Source organism: Scomber scombrus, chromosome 20, assembly GCF_963691925.1.
Source record: "Scomber scombrus chromosome 20, fScoSco1.1, whole genome shotgun sequence".
Lineage (NCBI taxonomy): Eukaryota > Metazoa > Chordata > Actinopteri > Scombriformes > Scombridae > Scomber > Scomber scombrus.
In genome coordinates this window covers 25,424,720-25,437,239 of record NC_084989.1, presented here as the reverse complement: position 1 = coordinate 25,437,239, position 12,520 = coordinate 25,424,720, and the positions used below count along the sequence as shown (strand labels likewise).

The window sequence follows — 12,520 nt, the reverse complement described above, 5'->3', positions numbered from 1 at the left end:
CAATAGCATCATCGTATTTGACCATGCCCCTGAGACACTGGTTCTGACACTTCTCCTGTCAGATGAATATTGCTTTTATTAGCGCTTAGATTGACATATTTTTACAAACCAAATTAAATAATGAGACCTCCCCTTCTCTGCTTTGGGAGACCCTCAAAGCCTACTTGAGAGGGCAGATTATATCCTACAATGCATCTACACATAAGGTGCAAAGGTTCAGACAAATAGAGCTTGCAAAATCTATGCTAATACCCCAACCCCAAAGCTATATAAACAGCGAATTATGTACAAGGTTGAATTTGACATGCTTTCAACTGGTCAGGCAGAGCGGACTATGTTGAAATCTAAACATAGATCATATGAATATGGCGAGAAACCAAGCAAATCTGAGTCAGACCCAGGGATATCAATAAACGGTTTTGTGATTTTTACTCCAGTTTGTATACATCTGAACCACCCAATGACCTGAGACTGATGGACTCTTTTTTTAGATAGCCCTATCTCTTTAGATGAAATCAGTCGTGCTATTTCATGTATGCAAAGTGGGAAATGCCCAGGAATTTTATAAGAAATTCTCGGAGCAACTAAGCCCTTTACTCCAAGAGGTGTTTGAAGAGAACTTTGACTCTCAGAGCCTTCCACCAACTTTACGCCAGGCATCAATATCCCTCCTTCCTAAAAAGGGCAAGGATCCCCATAATTGTTCCTTATACTGCCCAATAAGTCTCCTTAATGTTGATGTAAAGATTCTGGCTAAAGTGTTGGCTCTCCGTCTTGAGTCTGTTTTACCTACCATTGTATCATCTGACCAAACTGGATTTATAAAAAGTAGACATATATTTTTTAATATCAGGCGCGTGTTTAATATCCTTTACACATCATCCTCCTCTCAACGTCCAGAGGTACTCTTGGCCCTGGACGCTGAGAAAGCTTTTGATCGTGTGGAATGGAATTATTTATTTTATGTTCTTAAGCGGTTTGGTTTTGGAAGCAGTTTTATTTCTTGGGTCAAACTGTTATATAATTTTCCTTTGGCCTCTCTCAGAACTAATGACAATTATTCATCTTATTTTCCTCTTCAGCAGGGGACCAGACAGGGTTGCCCCCTGTAACCATTGCTTTTTGCCTTAGTGATGGAGCCTCTTGCAGTCACCATCAGTCAGTGTATAGATATCAAAGGGATCTTTAGAGCAAACCAGGAACACTTATACACAATATAACACATTTCGTTATATGCGGACGATGTCCTTCTGTATATTTCTGACCCCCTCACATCTATTCCGCATCTTCTTACCATTCTTAATGTTTTTGGCAGTTTCTCAGGCTATAAACTCAACCTTGACAAAAGCGAGCTCCTACCCATTACTAAAGCATCTTGTCAACTCTCACTTCACTCGTTACCTTTCAAAGTGAATGATAATAAGTTTAATTATCTTGGAGTGTGTATCACGAAGTCCCATTTCCAACTCTCAAAGGCTAATTTTATACCACTTCTAGAGCATACCCAACGGGACCTCACTCACTGGTCCACCTTGCCCCTATCATTAGCTGGGCGTATCAGTATAATTAAAATGAATATCCTCCCCAAATTTTTATTTTTATTTCAGTGCATCCCATATTTCCTGACAAAAGCATTCTTTACAAAGCTTGACAGTCTCATTTCATCCTTGATTTGGAATAATGAAGCACCTACTGTAGGATCAGGAAGTTGTTCGTGCAAACCCTTAGATTATTATTATTATTGGGCTGCCAATATTAGGAACTTATTATGTTGGTGATGGGACACATCTTGCCTAGATCTCCCAGGCTGGTTGCAAATGGAATCTGGTTCCTGTCGTCCTGTCTCACTTTCTGCTCTTTTGTGTTCCTCCATTCCCTTACATATTCCTCAGACCTGCCAGAATCCGGTAGTGCGTCACTCCTTAAAAATCTGGTCTCAGTTTCGAAAAAATTATGGCTCCATGTCGGTTTATTCTCCTATCACAACCAATCATTTATTCCCAGCCTCTCTTTTAGATAATACGTTTACTCAGTGGCTTGAAAATGGAGTGGGGAATATAAAGATGTTATATAAGGATGGCATCTGATCAGGTCAGACAGGAATTTTCTTTACCAGCTCGTGATTTTTTCAGATATCTACAAGTCAGGCATTTTGTACAGAATCACTTTATTCAATTTCCGTCACCACCACCAAAATCACCAATTGATTCAATCCTTGAAACCCCATCTGAGGTAAGAGGAACTGTTTCAAGGCTTTACAAAACTATATTTGAAATGGAAAGATCTTCTTTGTCCATTATAAAGGAAAACTGGGAAAAGGACATGGATACAAATATATCTCAGGTTCAATGGGCTAGCATAATTCAAAGAATTCATTCTTCCTCCATCTGTGCGAGGCATAGCCTCATTCAGTTTAAGATTGTGCATAGGCTTCATATGTCCAAGGTTAAACTGTCCAAAATATTTCCAGATGTCAGCCCTATGATAGGTGTAAGCAAGCACCTGCGACGCTTTATCATACATTTTGGTCATGCTCTAGTTTAACAGCATTCTGGGCCTCAATATTTGATGTATATTCAACAATTTCAGGTCTAACTATTCATCCTTGTCCTCTTATTGGAATCTTTGGTGTGCCATAAGAGGATCTTCCTCTACGAAAACCACAACTAAATAATATAACCTACTCCTCCCTTTTAGCACGGCGGCTCATCCTTTTGCATTGGAAGAATGACCAGCCCCCCTCCTTTGGGAGATGGATTTGTGATATTATTTTTTTTATTAAGATTGAAAAACTGAGATACACACTAAATGGATCAATGGGGAAGTTTGAGGTGGCCTGGCGTCCATTTATTTCTTATGTAGAACAGCTGATGATGTCTCTTGACTCTGAGTAAGACGTTAGATAGATTCACTGTGGAATTTTTTTAAATTTTATTTTATTTTTATTATTTTGTTTTGTTTGTTTTTGTTTTGTTTGTGTTGTGCTGTTGTGTGTTTGTATCTTTGTTTGATATTGCATTGTTATTTCTGCCTTGTTTTATACTGTTATATCCTGTCTTTGGGGTTTGTGTGTGTCTGTGCTTAAAATCTCAATAAAAGAGTTGGAGGAAAAGTCTCTGCTGTTAGAGGGAGACTCAGCAGGAGGACTAATCTATATTTAATAAACATACATGAACATTAAATCTTAGTTAAATCAGCTTCACTAAACACTTCAGACATGAGGTATGATGACATCACTGTACACCTGTATGCATTGGCGTGCACAGATAGACACTAGGTGGTGCTATAGCACCTGCCCTTTGCCCTTTGGACCAAGCAAGTGGCTTTTGAAAGTTCGTTTTTTTTAACAGTGTACTGTATGTGGCCCATGTTGACATGATCATCTATAAATGCTCGACGATTAAAAGCGTGTGATAAATAATAATGCCCCAATATACGCCCCCCTCCCCTCCCTCCTCCTCCTACGCACACACCTCTCTTCCTTTGTCAACTTGAACGTGCAGAGCGGACACAAACGGAGGCGCGTTGAAGCAGCAGTGCACAGCTGCAGCTCACACACACCTCCTCCCCTTCCCCACCAGCCAGGTAACACATAAATGAATCGAGTCGAGTGTATTGTTTGCCCCCTAAGCCTCAGTTACCAAGCTATAGCGACGCTAGCCCAAATCAATAATAGATATGACGTGATGACCACCACACAACTAATGTTGGTAGAGTTTGCCGTTGGTACAGCATGTGAATCTATCAGAATACTTAAGCTGAATATTTAGTATTGTGAAGGTTTACATTAGGCTACATCATTAACACTTGCAGTATCCTAATTTATTTGCTAAATGACAAACAGGCAATTCCCAATTTCCTGCAGAAAAAGTAGCCTTCTGCCTTGTTGTAATGTCACCAAGCTGTCTTATTCATACTTTTGGTCTCTTTTTATTTACTAATTGCAGCATAATGCCTAGAAAGGAGAGGGTAAAAAAGGAAAAAGAAAGGGAGCTACAGCAGGCAGCCCAGGGAAGCAGCTCTCCTGGATAAAAGCATCCACCAGCAGCAAGGAGGAAGAGGAAGATGAAAGGTCAAAGTCAAGACCAGAGTCATGTTAGGGCCTTTTAAAGCTCAGATTTTAAAGTTGAACTGTTCCTCTAATTCTATTGAAATATCTTAAAAGCTGTCCACATTGTATTTTAACTACACAAAGTGGTTTGGTACTAAATCAGGCATGCAGCTATATTAGCTAATTATATTATTTTGTACCAACCATAAGTTATTTCTATGTTACAAGACTTGCAGTAATCTCATATTTACCTTAATAGGCTATTATTAAAACTATTATTATTCTATTCTAGGCAGCTACAGCAGGGAAGCAGCTCTGTGCTGTCCTGCAATAGGCCATCTACTAGCATGGAAGATGAGGGAGGTAAATCTCACACTGCTATAATAAAGCAGCCGGCAGTTCCACATGCTGCACAAAGTGCCTTTTTTTTTACTGAGCACCTGCCCCCCAAAATGTCTGTGCACGCCACTGCCTGTATGAATATGAAAAGGTGCGAGTGGTTAACTGGTGGACAAGAAACTGATGAATGAACCAATGATGATGAAGCATGAATAAAGCAGCTGATGCTGATCAGTTAATGGAAATGTGACTTCAGTGCTCTGCTCCATTCTCCTCTCACACCTTCAACACTAACATAAGAAATTATTCACTGTACCTGGAAATACTGGATCTGTGATGGAAGCTAACTGTATCATCATAATAACTCAAACTTAGACAAACTAATGAGCTCATTAACATGAACTGACTTCAACTCATCACTGACCTCAGAGTCTCCAGTCTGTAGTCTGGACTCTCCTTAAGATCACACAGCAGCTTCACTCCTGAATCCTGCTGCTTGTTGGAACTCAGATCCAGCTCTCTCAGATGGGAGGGGTTGGACTTCAGAGCTGAGACCAGAGAAGCACAGCTGATCTCTGACAAACTGCAGCAACTCAATCTGAATAAAGAATAAATGATGTAGATTAAAATCCATTTATAATCCAATCAGATGTGTTCAGGTTTGAAGTGTGTAGTTAAACGCTTTATGACTTTTAGTGTTTTTGGTGTGAGTGTTTGTGTCGGAGCAGACTGACATCACAGTGAGAGGAGGACACAAAAAGCAGAGTTTTTCCTCACAATGTCAAAGACACTGAATTGAACAAATATTTAAATTGAACTTCCTTAGATTTCTACAGGCTGCTTTGTGTTAGTTTAGTGTTAGCTGGACTTCAGATGGATTATTTTAAATATGAGTAATGATCTCTGCTTTCATCCAGCTGCTCTGCTGTTACTTTCTCTGTCTACACAAAACCAGGTTTCTCTAATCCCTGACCCACAATCAGTCATCTTTTATAAATACACACTAAACTTTGTACAGTAAAACATAAATATGGAAACAAATGAACTTCATGATGTAAGTTATGTATGAACAGAAATTAGGTTCAGTTGTTAAACATTAAGATCAACAACAGTAACAGACAGTCAGTGAACTTACATCAGAGTCTTCAGTCTACAGTTTGGACTCTCCAGTCCAGCAGACAGACGCTTCACTGATGAATCAGACAGTTTGTTCCAGCTCAGGTCCAGATGTGTCAGATGAGGGTTGGACTTCAGAGCTGAGGCCAAAACTTCACAGTGAGTCTCTGAGAGTCCACAGCCCCAAAGTCTGTAATGACACATATATTACAACATATGTTATCATGAAAGAGGACACTTTATATTTACTTCATGCATTTGATGACAGAACAGTTTGACATCCTGTAATGTGACTAACATTTATTCTTCACATCAGTGGTTCAGCTATTTATTTCTTTGATGCAAAGTGACAGTTGTTTAATTGAAACAATCATTCTCATCACTCTCTCTCATACCTGCAGACTTTTAATCTTAGTTTTGCTTTAATCTTGCAGATGAAGGAGAAAAATAGAGTAACATTGGGCTCCTGAAGTTACTGAACAGCCTCTTTCTCAATTTGGAGACACACTTATAATTTCAGCTGCTGCTGTGACAACAAACAGAACATCAGTACTGATGTTTCTGTGGAATCGCAGATACGTTCATTGACACATGAACAACATTACTGGATTTATAACATAAAACAAAACGAGAGCACCGCATTTAATGATCTTGTTTTTGTGATCACTAGAAGCCAAAAATCATAATTAAAAATAAGATTCAATCCCAGCTCTATATTAGGTTCACATCCGTAAGCAGGAACATTTAGAGACTTTTGACAAAAACAAATGGCCTGAAAATATTAGACAATACATGATTAAATATTAATATAATTAAATAATTAGATTTGCATGACAGATGACTGCATGAACTTTAGTTGTCAACTTTCTTCTCTGAAAAACTGATTCAGCACAAACACAATGAACAAACCAATAATGAATTATTTTCAACATGATGTCATCAGAAAGATGTCATCAGGGTATCAGCATTATAAATATAACATTGAGCTTTAATGTGTATCAGATCTCTTTAAACAGGCTGCCATTCTGCTCTTATATATTGATCATACCTCTGTGCATTTCCTGCTACTACTTTTCTCTACACCAACAAGAGAGAAAACAGCTGAGAGTTTCTTTCTGTGACCAACAGAATATCAGAAAGACTTAAGAACAACACCATGTAACACCACTTCCCTCTTTACAATAAAAAGATGAATTGATGAGAAATAAAATGCTCCATTGTTCGGTTCAACACACTCAGGGGTTTAGTCTCGTATGACCAGTAGTTTACTGAGGCTAATGTTGGTTAACGTTACAGGAGCCGAGGTTGAGAGGGTCAGTGACTTTAGATTCCTGGGTACACACATCTCTCAGGATCTCTCATGGTCCACAAACACCACAGCTCTCATGAAGAAGGCACAGCAGCGTGCTGAGGACACTATGGAAAGTTCACCTCTCTCAGGAGCTGCTGCTGTCCTTCTATAGATGTTCTGTGGAAAGCATCCTGGTGTGGTTTACAAGCTGCACCAAGGCTGAGAGGAAAACACTACAGAGAGTAATAAACACTGCACAGACCATCACCAACACACACCTCCCCTCCCTTGAAGACATCTACAGGTCCCGCTGCTTACGACGGGCCACTAACATAGTAAAAGACTCATCACATCCAGGAAACCAGCTCCTCACACTACTGCCTTCTGGTAGGTGCTACAGGTGCCTTAAAACCCGCACTTCACGACTCCTGAACAGCTTCTATCCTTGTGCCATCAAGGAGCTGAACAGCAATCTACAGAAATAGACTCTTTTAAATTATTAACTTGTTTGTATGATGACTGTTATATGATTATGTTTTTTTTATAGTTTTTCTATTTTTATGCTGTCTTGTTATGTTGTTTGTGTCGCACCACTGAGGGGTTGCGTGAGAATTTCGTTGGAACAGTAATGTTCAATGACAATAAAGTATTCTGATTCTGATACTCCCTACGACAGTCGTTGGAGTCTGATTATATATGATTTACAGAACCTGCTCATGTAATAATAACTTTACTGCATTCACGGATAACTGTAAAATACTGTTGTGATAAAATGCTGCTGTAATAAAACCTCAACCACAACCTCTAAAGTCCTTCATGTGTTTCACCGGGTTTGAATGAAACCTCCAACACCCAAAGGAAGAGATATAGAAGAAACAACTGTAACATCCAATAATTACTAGAAATAAATAGAATAACTGTTCATTAACTTAACAGCTAGAAATAACCAACTGAAACATCAACATTATTTACACATCTGAGACTAAATATAACTGACATGTTATTTGAGCTATAAACAAGTAGAACACTATTTTAACAATAATAAAACATTTATATTATTTATATTTGAAGAACTAAACTACTAATTTACACTGATTTATAATGTTAATCACATCAGGACTTACCGAGCCTTTCTGCAGTTCCTCACAGCTGGGATCAGTCTCCGTCGTCCCTCCTGTGATGTGTTGTACTTCTCCAGGTCCAACTCATCCAGAACCTCCTCTGACATCTGCAGCATGTAGGCCAGACCTGAGCAGTGGATCTCAGAGAGTTTCTTCTCTGATCTGTTCTCTGACTTCAGGAACTCTTGGATCTCCTGATGTACTGAGCGGTCGTTCATCTCCATCAGACAGTGGAAGATGTTGATGCTTCTGTCAGGAGAGATGTCCTCAGTGTTCATCTTCTTCAGGTTGTTGATGGCTCTCTGGATGGTTTCTGGACTGTTGTCTGTCTGACCCAGCAGACCTCTTAAGAGACTCTGGTTGGACTCCAGAGAGAGGCCATAAAGGAAGCGGACAAACAGGTCCAGGTGGCCATTTTTACTTGTGAGAGATTTCTCCATGGCTGCCTTCAGGAAGACATCCAGAGATGAGTTAGTGAAGTCTTCTCCCAGGAAGTTCTTCAGTACCTCTGTGTTCCTGCTGGTGTAACAGTAGTACATGTAGACTGCAGCCAGAAACTCCCGAATGCTCAGATGAACAAAGATGTAGACTGCATTCTTTCTTTTGGAGATCTCTGTACAGAATCCTGATAACCCTGCAGCCTCTTTGACATCAAGACCACACTGCTTCAGGTCTTCTTGGTAGAATATATTGTCTCTTTTCTCCAGTTGCTCAAACGCCAGCCTCCCCAGCTTCAGAAGAAGGTTCTTATCTGCCTGCATCAGCTCCTGTGGACTCATCTCATGCCCCTCTCCATACTTGTTCTTCTTCCTCTTTGTCTGAACCAGCAGGAAGTATGAATACAGGTCAGTCAGGGTCTTGGGCAGCTCTACTCTCTGGTCTGTAGTCAACATATCCTCCAGAACAGTAGCAGTGATCCAGCAGAAGACTGGGATGTGACACATGCTGTGGAGGCTCCTGGATGTCTTGATGTGTGAGATGATTCTGCTGGACTGCTCTTCATCACTGAATCTCCTCCTGAAGTACTCCTCCTTCTGGGCGTCAGTGAAGCCTCGTACTTCTGTTACCCTGTCCACACATGAAGGAGGTATCTGATTGGCTGCTGCAGGTTGGGAAGTGATCCAGATGAGAGCCCGGGGAAGCAGATTCCCCTTGATGAGGTTTGTCAGCAGCACGCTGACTGATGACTTCTGTGTGACATCAGTCACGACCTCACTGTTGTTGAAATCCAGTGAAAGTCTGCTTTCATCCAGGCCGTCAAAGATGAACAGAACGTTACAGACAGCGAGTGTCTCTGCTGTGAGCTTCTGTAATCTTGGATAGAAAACATGGATCAGCGTGAGCAGACTGTGCTTCTTATCTTTGATCAAGTTCAGCGCCCTGAACGAGAACAGAATCAGCAGACTGATATCTTGGTTGTTGGAGCGCTGTGCCCAGTCCAGAGTGAACTTCTGCACTGAGAAGGTTTTTCCAACGCCAGCGACGCTGTTCATCAGAACCACTCTGATGATGTGTTTCTGTTGGTCAGGTAAGGCTTTAAAGATGTCCTGACACTTGATTGGAGCATGATGGAGGGTCTCCATCTTGGAAGCTGTTTCACGCTGCCACACCTCATGTTGGGTATTAACTTCGTTACTCCTTCCCAGTGTGATGTAGGGCTCAGTGAAGATGCTGTTGAGGAGGATTTTACTTCCTGCTTCATCTGTTTCTTCAGTCACATGTTGACATCTTATCGTCAGAATGATCTGATGTTCATCTAAAACCTCCTGCTGACCACTTTCTCCTGAAAGAGAAGAAAAATATAGATCTGAACATCTTTGAGTGTGTTTGCATGCACATACATAACCAGGTTACTCAAACAAACCAGGTTTGGTGGGCAATCGGTATCTAATCTGTATTAATGATAGAAGATGTGTGTTAGTCCAGTGTCTGAATCAGAACTTTTACTCATAATGTGAATGTGTCTGAATTAAACAGTATGATATTAAGTACTGGAAAACAAATGATTTAGACTTCTAGAGGACAATTCGTGTTACTACCTAGTTAGTTGGCCTTTAAATACAAGCCTGAATTTGATTCATCCTGTGTAATGATCTCATCTTTCATTCAGCTGCTCCACTTCCCCTATCTACAGTATTTTTCTGAGTACATTATTCAGGAGAAATCTACCTTGGAAAATAATAAAAATAATTAAATACATTCAATTTGTACCACACTTTTCATTCATTGTGGAACTCAAAGTCCCTCTGATCAACAACCCTGATTACAGTTACCAATAACAGTTACTTTGTAGTAGGGGTGGACTGGGACAATAATTCAGGCCGGGAATTTGACTCCATTCCAGGCGTCTTTTCATGCAGATATCAGATATATTATGATAAAAAAATATTTTAATGATTATTTTTTATAACATATTACCAATAAAATAAAAGTAAATTGCAAAAATCCTATATCACACAAATAGAACAACACACATCTAATTTAATATTACAAATCCAGTGATCCAGTGTTTCCCACAGAATTTTGAGAGACTATGATAGTTGGATCTCAGTCCAACCCTGTAGGGGGTAATACAATTTTGTACATTTTTAAGTCAAATGCATCATTCTGGTGCACTCTGAGAATGATGATCACACAACCACAGATCAAAGGAAATGCATTTTACCAGTTAATAAATGTTCCAAACAAACCATCAAAAAAAAATCCATATTTTAACTCTGAAACAAAGAAAGCAGAAGTGATTATCTAAGTTCAACTAGTTTATTATTGAGGAACACATAAAACACTGTTTCAGTAAATATCTGTTTCTACATTGTGTTTCTTCTAATAACTAAACTATCTGTCTGCTGATCAACAACAGACTTCCAGATGTCTTAGAAGTGGATCAGGATCAGAGTTGACTTATTGTCCAGATGGAAATAGAGAAGAGGGGAGGAGGAATAAAGTAGTAGTATTCCTGCAGCAGAACAGACTTTGAGAGCAGAGGAGAGCAACGCAACGAGAAGTGACAGCAAACAGCAGCAGAGGTTAATGTTAGCTGCTCCTCTCCTCTGTCTTAGGTGGACATATGTGGACAGCATTTTTCTCTAAAAGTACATCATGTCAAAAGATGATGCTTAGTTTTTATACTTATCAGGTTCCAATAAGCCCAAATAGCAAAGAGAAATAAAAAATGCATAACAAACAAGAGCTCGGGTCTTAGGAGTAACATCCTGTGAACAGCAGTGTCCATTACTCACTGCAAGCTCCAGCTGTGTCTGCAATTATTGACGGACTGTTATTGCTGCTGTTTGTTGTTTGGAGAAATAAAAAGAAAAGCGGTGAGTGTGAGCTGATTCAGTGTGTTGATCAGCAGTGTTTCAGACTCTAGCTGCTTCTTAGTAAGTGACTAACAGATGACTGATTGCAGCGAGGATGTGGCAGGTAAAAAAAAGGGGAGGGGGGGCAGAGTTGTTGTTTTTCATGCTGTGAGCCAGTTAACCAATTGTTTTTTTTAAATCTTTGAATCATTAAAGAAATATTCTTTATCCTTCTACTTTTTGTTTTGATGAAGCTGCTGTACCATGAAGAACATCAACAGTATTTTTGTAAACACATTACTATCAATAGAATACTGTAACTCATAACTCTTGTCATAATTTATGAACTTCAAGTCTTCCTCTAACTCACCTTTTGGTCCTGGCTTGACGTTTTGTAAACTTGGCAGCAGATCATTCCTGTTGATCTTTTCTAAAATCTTCTCTGTTAGCTGCAGAGCTCCATGATCCTGATGTTTCTGTATCATCAGATCCACTGTCTCCCGCCTTGCTGCTTTCTCCAGCTGAGCCACTGTGATGCCTTTAAAGCCCTCCAGGATGTCATCCTGCTCCAGGTACCACTTAAAGTTCTTGAACTCATCTTCTTTTAACTTTTCAAGAATATTCAAGAGCTCCATTTTACGTGTTGCCATTTTTGCCCCCTGCTGAAAATAAGAGAAATGTAAATAGGAAGGACATATTAATTCTCATCTCATGTCACTTAACCAGTATGACGTTTGTGCATGTTACATATAAATCATCTACTGCTTGAACAACTTTTCTTATCTTTATAGCTTCAGTTTTTTACCACCAGAACACTGAACATGAATTCTATCTGAATATATTTACATCGCCCATGAAAAAGCAAACAACAAACTTTCTGCAGACACATTCCAAGAGTGAGGCTTTTGGAGTCTGTAGTTCATATGAAATTAGTATTTATGAAGTGCTGCCCTCTGCTGGTATTATGGCATATTTTAGGATAAACTTTTATATCTCTACAGGAGCTCATGAATGGCCATCTGATGACGTTGGACACTGAGGGGAGCTGTTTGGTTTGTGAAAACCTGAAGGGAAAATAATAATGATGAGATACTACACTTCACCAGTGTCATTCCTGGTGCTTAAACTGTGAGGTTTTAGGTCCTCTGCTGATCATGAGCATCATTAACAGGCATACAGTGTCTTTCTCAAGGACAACTCAAAGGAAAGATGCTTGGTAACAATAAGATTTGAGGAACCACTGAACCTCCCGTATCATCTACTAGTGCTGCTACAGTTGTTGGTGATAAACACTCATCCTGTT

General features: G+C 39.7%; 1 pseudogene; it reads right to left on the bottom strand.

Annotated features, from left to right (window-relative positions):
- Positions 1-1,127: 1,127 nt before the first annotated feature.
- LOC134002172 (uncharacterized) overlaps positions 1,128-12,520 on the bottom strand; it is a 136,926-nt pseudogene continuing 125,533 nt past the window's right edge.